The sequence below is a fragment of the Dromaius novaehollandiae genome, chromosome 5 (genome assembly GCF_036370855.1).
Source record: "Dromaius novaehollandiae isolate bDroNov1 chromosome 5, bDroNov1.hap1, whole genome shotgun sequence".
Taxonomy (NCBI): Eukaryota; Metazoa; Chordata; class Aves; order Casuariiformes; family Dromaiidae; genus Dromaius; species Dromaius novaehollandiae.
Genome location: NC_088102.1, coordinates 75,880,467 through 75,894,212, shown reverse-complemented (window position 1 = coordinate 75,894,212; position 13,746 = coordinate 75,880,467).

The following is a 13,746-nucleotide window of genomic DNA, read 5'->3' as shown; positions in this document are numbered from 1 at the left end:
GGCGCTGACACACGAGTGACCGCACAAGCACCAAGAGAAAGCATGCGCCCAGTCCTGCCTCACCAGGCACTGAGGCAGAAGGGAGCTCCCAAGAGGAATGCCCAGCCAGACGGCCAGCACTGGCCTATCAGGCACTGAGGAACAAGTGACCTCACAGCCACATGGGCAGCCCTGGCAGCAGCACCGGCCTTTTAGGGCATCAGGCACTAGTGACCTCAGGGAAACTGAAGAGAGCTGCCTGGCAAGCGGAGCATGCTTTCTCTTTGAGCTTGCCAGCTCACTTGTGCCTCAGTGCCTGACGAAGCTGAGCTGAGCATAGGTTTGCTCTTTCTGGCATTCAGGTCTCCTCTCGCACAGTGCCTGCAAGGCCCGTGCTGCTCAGGTGGCAGGGAGGTCACTTGTGCCTCAGTGCCTGCTAGGCCAGTGCTGCTCATCTGCCTGGGGATCCAGTTGGGAGCCCACTTCTGCCTCAGTGCCGATAAGGCAGGGCTAGGCGCATGGCTTCTCTTTGTGCGTGTGAGGGCCCTTGTGTCCTAGTGTCTGCTAGGGCAGCCCTGGCCATGTGCTTGCTCTTTGGGCTCCTAATGGCTCTTGTGCCTCAGCGCCTGAGAGGCCGCTGCTGGAGACAGAGCTGCTGTTTGTGCTTGGGAAGGCACTCGTGTCTCCTGGTGTGCTAGACCACCGTAAGGACTATGGCTGCTGCTTTTGCTTTTGAGCTCAGTCAGCTCAGCTCAGCCCATCAGGCACTGAGGCACCAGTGACCTCACCTACCCAAAGAGCAGCCCCAGGACCAGCACTTGGCTCTCCGGCTCTGCCACACCAATGTTCTCAAGAGCACAAGGAGTAGCCAGGTGAGCAGCACTGGCCAATGAGGCAGTGGGGCGCAGCTGAGCTCAAAAGCCAAACCAAGAGCCATGGGCCTAACAGGGCTCTAGCACACAAGGAGACTCAAGTGCCCGCACAAGCACAAACAGCAGCTCTGTCCCCAGCGCTGCTCTCTCTCAGGCCCTGAGGCTAAGCAGACACTGCGAGCCCAAAGAGCAAGCATATTGCCAGGCCGGCCCTAGCAGGTGCTGACACACGAGCGACCTCACAAGCACCAAGAGAAAGCATGCGCCCAGTCCTGCCGCCCCAGGCACTGAGGCAGAAGGGAGCTCCCAACAGGAATCCCCAGCCAGACGGCCAGCACTGGCCTAGCAGGCACTGAGGAACAAGTGACCTCACAGCCACATGGGCAGCCTTGGCAGCAGCACCGGCCTTTTAGGGCATCAGGCACTAGTGACATCAGGGAAACTGAGAGGAGCTGCCTGGCAAGCGGAGCATGCTTTCTCTTTGTGCTTGCCAGCTCACTTGTGCCTCAGTGCCTGCGGAAGCTGAGCTGAGCATAGGTTTGCTCTTTCTGGCATTCAGGTCTCCTCTCGCACAGTGCCTGCAAGGCCCATGCTGCTCAGGTGGCAGGGAGGTCACTGGTGCCTCAGTGCCTGCTAGGCCAGTGCTGCTCATCTGGCTGGCGATTCCAGTTGGGAGCCCACTTCTGCCTCAGTGCCGATAAGGCAGGGCTAGGCGCATGGCTTCTCTTTGTGCGTGTGAGGGCCCTTGTGTCCTAGTGTCTGCTAGGGCAGCCCTGGCCATGTGCTTGCTCTTTGGGCTCCTAATGGCTCTTGTGCCTCAGCGCCTGAGAGGCCGCTGCTGGAGACAGAGCTGCTCTTTGTGCTTGGGAAGGCACTCGCGTCTCCTGGTGTGCTAGACCACCGTAAGGACTATGGCTGCTGCTTTTGCTTTTGAGCTCAGTCAGCTCAGCCCATCAGGCACTGAGGCACCAGTGACCTCACCTACCCAAAGAGCAGCCCCAGGACCAGCACTTGGCTCTCCGCCTCTGCCACACCAATGTTCTCAAGAGCACAAGGAGTAGCCAGGTGAGCAGCACTGGCCAATGAGGCAGTGGGGCGCAGCTGAGCTCAAAAGCCAAACCAAGAGCCATGGGCCTAACAGGGCTCTAGCACACAAGGAGACTCCAGTGCCCGCACAAGCACAAACAGCAGCTCTGTCCCCAGCGCTGCTCTCTCTCAGGCCCTGAGGCTAAGCAGACACTGCGAGCCCAAAGAGCAAGCATATTGCCAGGCCGGCCCTAGCAGGTGCTGACACACGAGCGACCTCACAAGCACCAAGAGAAAGCATGCGCCCAGTCCTGCCGCCCCAGGCACTGAGGCAGAAGGGAGCTCCCAAGAGGAATCGCCAGCCAGACGGCCAGCACTGGCCTATCAGGCACTGAGGAACAAGTGACCTCACAGCCACATGGGCAGCCCTGGCAGCAGCACCGGCCTTTTAGTGCATCAGGCACTAGTGACCTCAGGGAAACTGAGAAGAGCTGCCTGGCAAGCGGAGCATGCTTTCTCTTTGTACTTGCCAGCTCACTTGTGCCTCAGTGCCTGCGGAAGCTGAGCTGAGCATAGGTTTGCTCTTTCTGGCATTCAGGTCTCCTCTCGCACAGTGCCTGCAAGGCCCGTGCTGCTCAGGTGGCAGGGAGGTCACTGGTGCCTCAGTGCCTGCTAGGCCAGTGCTGCTCATCTGCCTGGGGATTCCAGTTGGGAGCCCACTTCTGCCTCAGTGCCGATAAGGCAGGGCTAGGCGCATGGCTTCTCTTTGTGCGTGTGAGGGCCCTTGTGTCCTAGTGTCTGCTAGGGCAGCCCTGGCCATGTGCTTGCTCTTTGGCCTCCTAATGGCTCTTGTGCCTCAGCGCCTGAGAGGCCGCTGCTGGAGACAGAGCTGCTGTTTGTGCTTGGGAAGGCACTCGCGTCTCCTGGTGTGCTAGACCACCGTAAGGACTATGGCTGCTGCTTTTGCTTTTGAGCTCAGTCAGCTCAGCCCATCAGGCACTGAGGCACCAGTGACCTCACCTACCCAAAGAGCAGCCCCAGGACCAGCACTTGGCTCTCCGCCTCTGCCACACCAACGTTCTCAAGAGCACAAAGAGTAGCCAGGTGAGCAGCACTGGCCAATGAGGCAGTGGGGCGCAGCTGAGCTCAAAAACCACACCAAGAGCCATGGGCCTAACAGGGCTCTAGCACACAAGGAGACTCCAGTGCCCGCACAAGCACAAACAGCAGCTCTGTCCCCAGCGCTGCTCTCTCTCAGGCCCTGAGGCTAAGCAGACACTGCGAGCCCAAAGAGCAAGCATATTGCCAGGCCGGCCCTAGCAGGTGCTGACACACGAGCGACCTCACAAGCACCAAGAGAAAGCATGCGCCCAGTCCTGCCGCCCCAGGCACTGAGGCAGAAGGGAGCTCCCAACAGGAATCCCCAGCCAGACGGCCAGCATTGGCCTAGCAGGCACTGAGGAACAAGTGACCTCACAGCCACATGGGCAGCCCTGGCAGCAGCACCGGCCTTTTAGGGCATCAGGCACTAGTGACCTCAGGGAAACTGAGAAGAGCTGCCTGGCAAGCGGAGCATGCTTTCTCTTTGAGCTTGCCAGCTCACTTGTGCCTCAGTGCCTGACGAAGCTGAGCTGAGCATAGGTTTGCTCTTTCTGGCATTCAGGTCTCCTCTCGCACAGTGCCTGCAAGGCCCGTGCTGCTCAGGTGGCAGGGAGGTCACTTGTGCCTCAGTGCCTGCTAGGCCCGTGCTGGTCATCTGCCTGGGGATTCCAGTTGGGAGCCCACTTCTGCCTCAGTGCCGATAAGGCAGGGCTAGGCGCATGGCTGCTCTTTGTGCGTGTGAGGGCCCTTGTGTCCTAGTGTCTGCTAGGGCAGCCCTGGCCATGTGCTTGCTCTTTGGGCTCCTAATGGCTCTTGTGCCTCAGCGCCTGAGAGGCCGCTGCTGGAGACAGAGCTGCTGTTTGTGCTTGGGAAGGCACTCGCGTCTCCTGGTGTGCTAGACCACCGTAAGGACTATGGCTGCTGCTTTTGCTTTTGAGCTCAGTCAGCTCAGCCCATCAGGCACTGAGGCACCAGTGACCTCACCTACCCAAAGAACAGCCCCAGGACCAGCACTTGGCTCTCCGCCTCTGCCACACCAACGTTCTCAAGAGCACAAAGAGTAGCCAGGTGAGCAGCACTGGCCAATGAGGCAGTGGGGCGCAGCTGAGCTCAAAAACCACACCAAGAGCCATGGGCCTAACAGGGCTCTAGCACACAAGGAGACTCCAGTGCCCGCACAAGCACAAACAGCAGCTCTGTCCCCAGCGCTGCTCTCTCTCAGGCCCTGAGGCTAAGCAGACACTGAGAGCCCAAAGAGCAAGCATATTGCCAGGCCGGCCCTAGCAGGTGCTGACACACGAGCGACCTCACAAGCACCAAGAGAAAGCATGCGCCCAGTCCTGCCGCCCCAGGCACTGAGGCAGAAGGGAGCTCCCAAGAGGAATCGCCAGCCAGACGGCCAGCACTGGCCTATCAGGCACTGAGGAACAAGTGACCTCACAGCCACATGGGCAGCCCTGGCAGCAGCACCGGCCTTTTAGGGCATCAGGCACTAGTGACCTCAGGGAAACTGAGAAGAGCTGCCTGGCAAGCGGAGCATGCTTTCTCTTTGTACTTGCCAGCTCACTTGTGCCTCAGTGCCTGACGAAGCTGAGCTGAGCATAGGTTTGCTCTTTCTGGCATTCAGGTCTCCTCTCGCACAGTGCCTGCAAGGCCCGTGCTGCTCAGGTGGCAGGGAGGTCACTGGTGCCTCAGTGCCTGCTAGGTCCGTGCTGGTCATCTGGCTGGGGATTCCAGTTGGGAGCCCACTTCTGCCTCAGTGCCGATAAGGCAGGGCTAGGCGCATGGCTGCTCTTTGTGCGTGTGAGGGCCCTTGTGTCCTAGTGTCTGCTAGGGCAGCCCTGGCCATGTGCTTGCTCTTTGGGCTCCTAATGGCTCTTGTGCCTCAGCGCCTGAGAGGCCGCTGCTGGAGACAGAGCTGCTCTTTGTGCTTGGGAAGGCACTCGCGTCTCCTGGTGTGCTAGACCACCGTAAGGACTATGGCTGCTGCTTTTGCTTTTGAGCTCAGTCAGCTCAGCCCATCAGGCACTGAGGCACCAGTGACCTCACCTACCCAAAGAGCAGCCCCAGGACCAGCACTTGGCTCTCCGCCTCTGCCACACCAACGTTCTCAAGAGCACAAAGAGTAGCCAGGTGAGCAGCACTGGCCAATGAGGCAGTGGGGCGCAGCTGAGCTCAAAAACCACACCAAGAGCCATGGGCCTAACAGGGCTCTAGCACACAAGGAGACTCCAGTGCCCGCACAAGCACAAACAGCAGCTCTGTCCCCAGCGCTGCTCTCTCTCAGGCCCTGAGGCTAAGCAGACACTGCGAGCCCAAAGAGCAAGCATATTGCCAGGCCGGCCCTAGCAGGTGCTGACACACGAGCGACCTCACAAGCACCAAGAGAAAGCATGCGCCCAGTCCTGCCGCCCCAGGCACTGAGGCAGAAGGGAGCTCCCAAGAGGAATGCCCAGCCAGACGGCCAGCACTGGCCTATCAGGCACTGAGGAACAAGTGACCTCACAGCCACATGGGCAGCCCTGGCAGCAGCACCGGCCTTTTAGGGCATCAGGCACTAGTGACCTCAGGGAAACTGAGAAGAGCTGCCTGGCAAGCAGAGCATGCTTTCTCTTTGAGCTTGCCAGCTCACTTGTGCCTCAGTGCCTGACGAAGCTGAGCTGAGCATAGGTTTGCTCTTTCTGGCATTCAGGTCTCCTCTCGCACAGTGCCTGCAAGGCCCGTGCTGCTCAGGTGGCAGGGAGGTCACTTGTGCCTCAGTGCCTGCTAGGCCCGTGCTGCTCATCTGGCTGGGGATTCCAGTTGGGAGCCCACTTCTGCCTCAGTGCCGATAAGGCAGGGCTAGGCGCATGGCTTCTCTTTGTGCGTGTGAGGGCCCTTGTGTCCTAGTGTCTGCTAGGGCAGCCCTGGCCATGTGCTTGCTCTTTGGGCTCCTAATGGCTCTTGTGCCTCAGCGCCTGAGAGGCCGCTGCTGGAGACAGAGCTGCTCTTTGTGCTTGGGAAGGCACTCGTGTCTCCTGGTGTGCTAGACCACCGTAAGGACTATGGCTGCTGCTTTTGCTTTTGAGCTCAGTCAGCTCAGCTCAGCCCATCAGGCACTGAGGCACCAGTGACCTCACCTACCCAAAGAGCAGCCCCAGGACCAGCACTTGGCTCTCCGGCTCTGCCACACCAATGTTCTCAAGAGCACAAGGAGTAGCCAGGTGAGCAGCACTGGCCAATGAGGCAGTGGGGCGCAGCTGAGCTCAAAAGCCAAACCAAGAGCCATGGGCCTAACAGGGCTCTAGCACACAAGGAGACTCAAGTGCCCGCACAAGCACAAACAGCAGCTCTGTCCCCAGCGCTGCTCTCTCTCAGGCCCTGAGGCTAAGCAGACACTGCGAGCCAAGAGCAAGCATATTGCCAGGCCGGCCCTAGCAGGTGCTGACACACGAGCGACCTCACAAGCACCAAGAGAAAGCATGCGCCCAGTCCTGCCGCCCCAGGCACTGAGGCAGAAGGGAGCTCCCAACAGGAATGCCCAGCCAGACAGCCAGCACTGGCCTATCAGGCACTGAGGAACAAGTGACCTCACAGCCACATGGGCAGCCTTGGCAGCAGCACCGGCCTTTTAGGGCATATGGAACTAGTGACCTCAGGGAAACTGAGAGGAGCTGCCTGGCAAGCGGAGCATGCTTTCTCTTTGAGCTTGCCAGCTCACTTGTGCCTCAGTGCCTGCGGAAGCTGAGCTGAGCATAGGTTTGCTCTTTCTGGCATTCAGGTCTCCTCTCGCACAGTGCCTGCAAGGCCCGTGCTGCTCAGGTGGCAGGGAGGTCACTGGTGCCTCAGTGCCTGCTAGGCCAGTGCTGCTCATCTGGCTGGGGATTCCAGTTGGGAGCCCACTTCTGCCTCAGTGCCGATAAGGCAGGGCTAGGCGCATGGCTTCTCTTTGTGCGTGTGAGGGCCCTTGTGTCCTAGTGTCTGCTAGGGCAGCCCTGGCCATGTGCTTGCTCTTTGGGCTCCTAATGGCTCTTGTGCCTCAGCGCCTGAGAGGCCGCTGCTGGAGACAGAGCTGCTGTTTGTGCTTGGGAAGGCACTCGCGTCTCCTGGTGTGCTAGACCAGCGTAAGGACTATGGCTGCTGCTTTTGCTTTTGAGCTCAGTCAGCTCAGCTCAGCCCATCAGGCACTGAGGCACCAGTGACCTCACCTACCCAAAGAGCAGCCCCAGGACCAGCACTTGGCTCTCCGCCTCTGCCACACCAACGTTCTCAAGAGCACAAAGAGTAGCCAGGTGAGCAGCACTGGCCAATGAGGCAGTGGGGCGCAGCTGAGCTCAAAAACCACACCAAGAGCCATGGGCCTAACAGGGCTCTAGCACACAAGGAGACTCCAGTGCCCGCACAAGCACAAACAGCAGCTCTGTCCCCAGCGCTGCTCTCTCTCAGGCCCTGAGGCTAAGCAGACACTGCGAGCCCAAAGAGCAAGCATATTGCCAGGCCGGCCCTAGCAGGTGCTGACACACGAGCGACCTCACAAGCACCAAGAGAAAGCATGCGCCCAGTCCTGCCGCCCCAGGCACTGAGGCAGAAGGGAGCTCCCAAGAGGAATGCCCAGCCAGACGGCCAGCACTGGCCTAGCAGGCACTGAGCAACAAGTGACCTCACAGCCACATGGGCAGCCTTGGCAGCAGCACCGGCCTTTTAGGGCATCAGGCACTAGTGACCTCAGGGAAACTGAGAAGAGCTGCCTGGCAAGCGGAGCATGCTTTCTCTTTGAGCTTGCCAGCTCACTTGTGCCTCAGTGCCTGCGGAAGCTGAGCTGAGCATAGGTTTGCTCTTTCTGGCATTCAGGTCTCCTCTCGCACAGTGCCTGCAAGGCCCATGCTGCTCAGGTGGCAGGGAGGTCACTGGTGCCTCAGTGCCTGCTAGGCCAGTGCTGCTCATCTGGCTGGGGATTCCAGTTGGGAGCCCACTTCTGCCTCAGTGCCGATAAGGCAGGGCTAGGCGCATGGCTTCTCTTTGTGCGTGTGAGGGCCCTTGTGTCCTAGTGTCTGCTAGGGCAGCCCTGGCCATGTGCTTGCTCTTTGGGCTCCTAATGGCTCTTGTGCCTCAGCGCCTGAGAGGCCGCTGCTGGAGACAGAGCTGCTCTTTGTGCTTGGGAAGGCACTCGCGTCTCCTGGTGTGCTAGACCACCGTAAGGACTATGGCTGCTGCTTTTGCTTTTGAGCTCAGTCAGCTCAGCTCAGCCCATCAGGCACTGAGGCACCAGTGACCTCACCTACCCAAAAAGCAGCCCCATGACCAGCACTTGGCTCTCCGGCTCTGCCACACCAACGTTCTCAAGAGCACAAGGAGTAGCCAGGTGAGCAGCACTGGCCAATGAGGCAGTGGGGCGCAGCTGAGCTCAAAAGCCAAACCAAGAGCCATGGGCCTAACAGGGCTCTAGCACACAAGGAGACTCAAGTGCCCGCACAAGCACAAACAGCAGCTCTGTCCCCAGCGCTGCTCTCTCTCAGGCCCTGAGGCTAAGCAGACACTGCGAGCCCAAAGAGCAAGCACATGGCCAGGCCGGCCCTAGCAGGCGCTGACACACGAGTGACCGCACAAGCACCAAGAGAAAGCATGCGCCCAGTCCTGCCGCCCCAGGCACTGAGGCAAAAGGGAGCTCCCAACAGGAATCGCCAGCCAGACGGCCAGCACTGGCCTATCAGGCACTGAGGAACAAGTGACCTCACAGCCACATGGGCAGCCCTGGCAGCAGCACCGGCCTTTTAGGGCATCAGGCACTAGTGACCTCAGGGAAACTGAAGAGAGCTGCCTGGCAAGCGGAGCATGCTTTCTCTTTGAGCTTGCCAGCTCACTTGTGCCTCAGTGCCTGCGGAAGCTGAGCTGAGCATAGGTTTGCTCTTTCTGGCATTCAGGTCTCCTCTCGCACAGTGCCTGCAAGGCCCGTGCTGCTCAGGTGGCAGGGAGGTCACTTGTGCCTCAGTGCCTGCTAGGCCAGTGCTGCTCATCTGCCTGGGGATCCAGTTGGGAGCCCACTTCTGCCTCAGTGCCGATAAGGCAGGGCTAGGCGCATGGCTTCTCTTTGTGCGTGTGAGGGCCCTTGTGTCCTAGTGTCTGCTAGGGCAGCCCTGGCCATGTGCTTGCTCTTTGGGCTCCTAATGGCTCTTGTGCCTCAGCGCCTGAGAGGCCGCTGCTGGAGACAGAGCTGCTCTTTGTGCTTGGGAAGGCACTCGCGTCTCCTGGTGTGCTAGACCACCGTAAGGACTATGGCTGCTGCTTTTGCTTTTGAGCTCAGTCAGCTCAGCTCAGCCCATCAGGCACTGAGGCACCAGTGACCTCACCTACCCAAAGAGCAGCCCCATGACCAGCACTTGGCTCTCCGGCTCTGCCACACCAACGTTCTCAAGAGCACAAGGAGTAGCCAGGTGAGCAGCACTGGCCAATGAGGCAGTGGGGCACAGCTGAGCTCAAAAGCCAAACCAAGAGCCATGGGCCTAACAGGGCTCTAGCACACAAGGAGACTCAAGTGCCCGCACAAGCACAAACAGCAGCTCTGTCCCCAGCGCTGCTCTCTCTCAGGCCCTGAGGCTAAGGAGACACCGCGAGCCCAAAGAGCAAGCATATTGCCAGGCCGGCCCTAGCAGGCGCTGACACACGAGCGACCTCACAAGCACCAAGAGAAAGCATGCGCCCAGTCCTGCCTCACCAGGCACTGAGGCAGAAGGGAGCTCCCAAGAGGAATGCCCAGCCAGACGGCCAGCACTGGCCTAGCAGGCACTGAGGAACAAGTGACCTCACAGCCACATGGGCAGCCTTGGCAGCAGCACCGGCCTTTTAGGGCATCAGGCACTAGTGACCTCAGGGAAACTGAGAGGAGCTGCCTGGCAAGCGGAGCATGCTTTCTCTTTGAGCTTGCCAGCTCACTTGTGCCTCAGTGCCTGACGAAGCTGAGCATAGGTTTGCTCTTTCTGGCATTCAGGTCTCCTCTCGCACAGTGCCTGCAAGGCCCGTGCTGCTCATGTGGCTGTGAGGTCACTGGTGCCTCAGTGCCTGCTAGGCCAGTGCTGCTCATCTGGCTGGGGATTCCAGTTGGGAGCCCACTTCTGCCTCAGTGCCGATAAGGCAGGGCTAGGCGCATGGCTGCTCTTTGTGCGTGTGAGGGCCCTTGTGTCCTAGTGTCTGCTAGGGCAGCCCTGGCCATGTGCTTGCTCTTTGGGCTCCTAATGGCTCTTGTGCCTCAGCGCCTGAGAGGCCGCTGCTGGAGACAGAGCTGCTCTTTGTGCTTGGGAAGGCACTCGCGCCTCCTGGTGTGCTAGACCAGCGTAAGGACTATGGCTGTTGCTTTTGCTTTTGAGCTTAGTCAGCTCAGCCCATCAGGCACTGAGGCACCAGTGACCTCACCTACCCAAAGAGCAGCCCCAGGACCAGCACTTGGCTCTCCGCCTCTGCCACACCAATGTTCTCAAGAGCGCAAGGAGTAGCCAGGTGAGCAGCACTGGCCAATGAGGCAGTGGGGCGCAGCTGAGCTCAAAAGCCAAACCAAGAGCCATGGGCCTAACAGGGCTCTAGCACACAAGGAGACTCAAGTGCCCGCACAAGCACAAACAGCAGCTCTGTCCCCAGCGCTGCTCTCTCTCAGGCCCTGAGGCTAAGCAGACACTGCGAGCCCAAAGAGCAAGCACATGGCCAGGCCGGCCCTAGCAGGTGCTGACACACGAGTGACCGCACAAGCACCAAGAGAAAGCATGCGCCCAGTCCTGCCGCCCCAGGCACTGAGGCAGAAGGGAGCTCCCAAGAGGAATGCCCAGCCAGACGGCCAGCACTGGCCTAGCAGGCACTGAGCAACAAGTGAGCTCACAGCCACATGGGCAGCCCTGGCAGCAGCACCGGCCTTTTAGGGCATATGGAACTAGTGACCTCAGGGAAACTGAGAGGAGCTGCCTGGCAAGCGGAGCATGCTTTCTCTTTGAGCTTGCCAGCTCACTTGTGCCTCAGTGCCTGCGGAAGCTGAGCTGAGCATAGGTTTGCTCTTTCTGGCATTCAGGTCTCCTCTCGCACAGTGCCTGCAAGGCCCGTGCTGCTCAGGTGGCAGGGAGGTCACTTGTGCCTCAGTGCCTGCTAGGCCAGTGCTGCTCATCTGGCTGGGGATTCCAGTTGGGAGCCCACTTCTGCCTCAGTGCCGATAAGGCAGGGCTAGGCGCATGGCTGCTCTTTGTGCGTGTGAGGGCCCTTGTGTCCTAGTGTCTGCTAGGGCAGCCCTGGCCATGTGCTTGCTCTTTGGGCTCCTAATGGCTCTTGTGCCTCAGCGCCTGAGAGGCCGCTGCTGGAGACAGAGCTGCTCTTTGTGCTTGGGAAGGCACTCGTGTCTCCTGGTGTGCTAGACCAGCGTAAGGACTATGGCTGCTGCTTTTGCTTTTGAGCTCAGTCAGCTCAGCTCAGCCCATCAGGCACTGAGGCACCAGTGACCTCACCTACCCAAAGAGCAGCCCCAGGACCAGCACTTGGCTCTCCGGCTCTGCCACACCAATGTTCTCAAGAGCACAAGGAGTAGCCAGGTGAGCAGCACTGGCCAATGAGGCAGTGGGGCGCAGCTGAGCTCAAAAGCCAAACCAAGAGCCATGGGCCTAACAGGGCTCTAGCACACAAGGAGACTCCAGTGCCCGCACAAGCACAAACAGCAGCTCTGTCCCCAGCGCTGCTCTCTCTCAGGCCCTGAGGCTAAGCAGACACTGCGAGCCCAAAGAGCAAGCATATTGCCAGGCCGGCCCTAGCAGGTGCTGACACACGAGCGACCTCACAAGCACCAAGAGAAAGCATGCGCCCAGTCCTGCCGCCCCAGGCACTGAGGCAGAAGGGAGCTCCCAACAGGAATCCCCAGCCAGACGGCCAGCATTGGCCTAGCAGGCACTGAGGAACAAGTGACCTCACAGCCACATGGGCAGCCCTGGCAGCAGCACCGGCCTTTTAGGGCATCAGGCACTAGTGACCTCAGGGAAACTGAGAAGAGCTGCCTGGCAAGCGGAGCATGCTTTCTCTTTGAGCTTGCCAGCTCACTTGTGCCTCAGTGCCTGACGAAGCTGAGCTGAGCATAGGTTTGCTCTTTCTGGCATTCAGGTCTCCTCTCGCACAGTGCCTGCAAGGCCCGTGCTGCTCAGGTGGCAGGGAGGTCACTTGTGCCTCAGTGCCTGCTAGGCCCGTGCTGGTCATCTGGCTGGGGATTCCAGTTGGGAGCCCACTTCTGCCTCAGTGCCGATAAGGCAGGGGTAGGCGCATGGCTGCTCTTTGTGCGTGTGAGGGCCCTTGTGTCCTAGTGTCTGCTAGGGCAGCCCTGGCCATGTGCTTGCTCTTTGGGCTCCTAATGGCTCTTGTGCCTCAGCGCCTGAGAGGCCGCTGCTGGAGACAGAGCTGCTGTTTGTGCTTGGGAAGGCACTCGCGTCTCCTGGTGTGCTAGACCACCGTAAGGACTATGGCTGCTGCTTTTGCTTTTGAGCTCAGTCAGCTCAGCCCATCAGGCACTGAGGCACCAGTGACCTCACCTACCCAAAGAGCAGCCCCAGGACCAGCACTTGGCTCTCCGCCTCTGCCACACCAACGTTCTCAAGAGCACAAAGAGTAGCCAGGTGAGCAGCACTGGCCAATGAGGCAGTGGGGCGCAGCTGAGCTCAAAAACCACACCAAGAGCCATGGGCCTAACAGGGCTCTAGCACACAAGGAGACTCCAGTGCCCGCACAAGCACAAACAGCAGCTCTGTCCCCAGCGCTGCTCTCTCTCAGGCCCTGAGGCTAAGCAGACACTGCGAGCCCAAAGAGCAAGCATATTGCCAGGCCGGCCCTAGCAGGTGCTGACACACGAGCGACCTCACAAGCACCAAGAGAAAGCATGCGCCCAGTCCTGCCGCCCCAGGCACTGAGGCAGAAGGGAGCTCCCAACAGGAATCCCCAGCCAGACGGCCAGCACTGGCCTATCAGGCACTGAGGAACAAGTGACCTCACAGCCACATGGGCAGCCCTGGCAGCAGCACCGGCCTTTTAGGGCATCAGGCACTAGTGACCTCAGGGAAACTGAGAAGAGCTGCCTGGCAAGCGGAGCATGCTTTCTCTTTGTACTTGCCAGCTCATTTGTGCCTCAGTGCCTGACGAAGCTGAGCTGAGCATAGGTTTGCTCTTTCTGGCATTCAGGTCTCCTCTCGCACAGTGCCTGCAAGGCCCGTGCTGCTCAGGTGGCAGGGAGGTCACTGGTGCCTCAGTGCCTGCTAGGTCCGTGCTGGTCATCTGGCTGGGGATTCCAGTTGGGAGCCCACTTCTGCCTCAGTGCCGATAAGGCAGGGCTAGGCGCATGGCTGCTCTTTGTGCGTGTGAGGGCCCTTGTGTCCTAGTGTCTGCTAGGGCAGCCCTGGCCATGTGCTTGCTCTTTGGGCTCCTAATGGCTCTTGTGCCTCAGCGCCTGAGAGGCCGCTGCTGGAGACAGAGCTGCTCTTTGTGCTTGGGAAGGCACTCGCGTCTCCTGGTGTGCTAGACCACCGTAAGGACTATGGCTGCTGCTTTTGCTTTTGAGCTCAGTCAGCTCAGCCCATCAGGCACTGAGGCACCAGTGACCTCACCTACCCAAAGAGCAGCCCCAGGACCAGCACTTGGCTCTCCGCCTCTGCCACACCAACGTTCTCAAGAGCACAAAGAGTAGCCAGGTGAGCAGCACTGGCCAATGAGGCAGTGGGGCGCAGCTGAGCTCAAAAGCCACACCAAGAGCCATGGGCCTAACAGGGCTCTAGCACACAAGGAGACT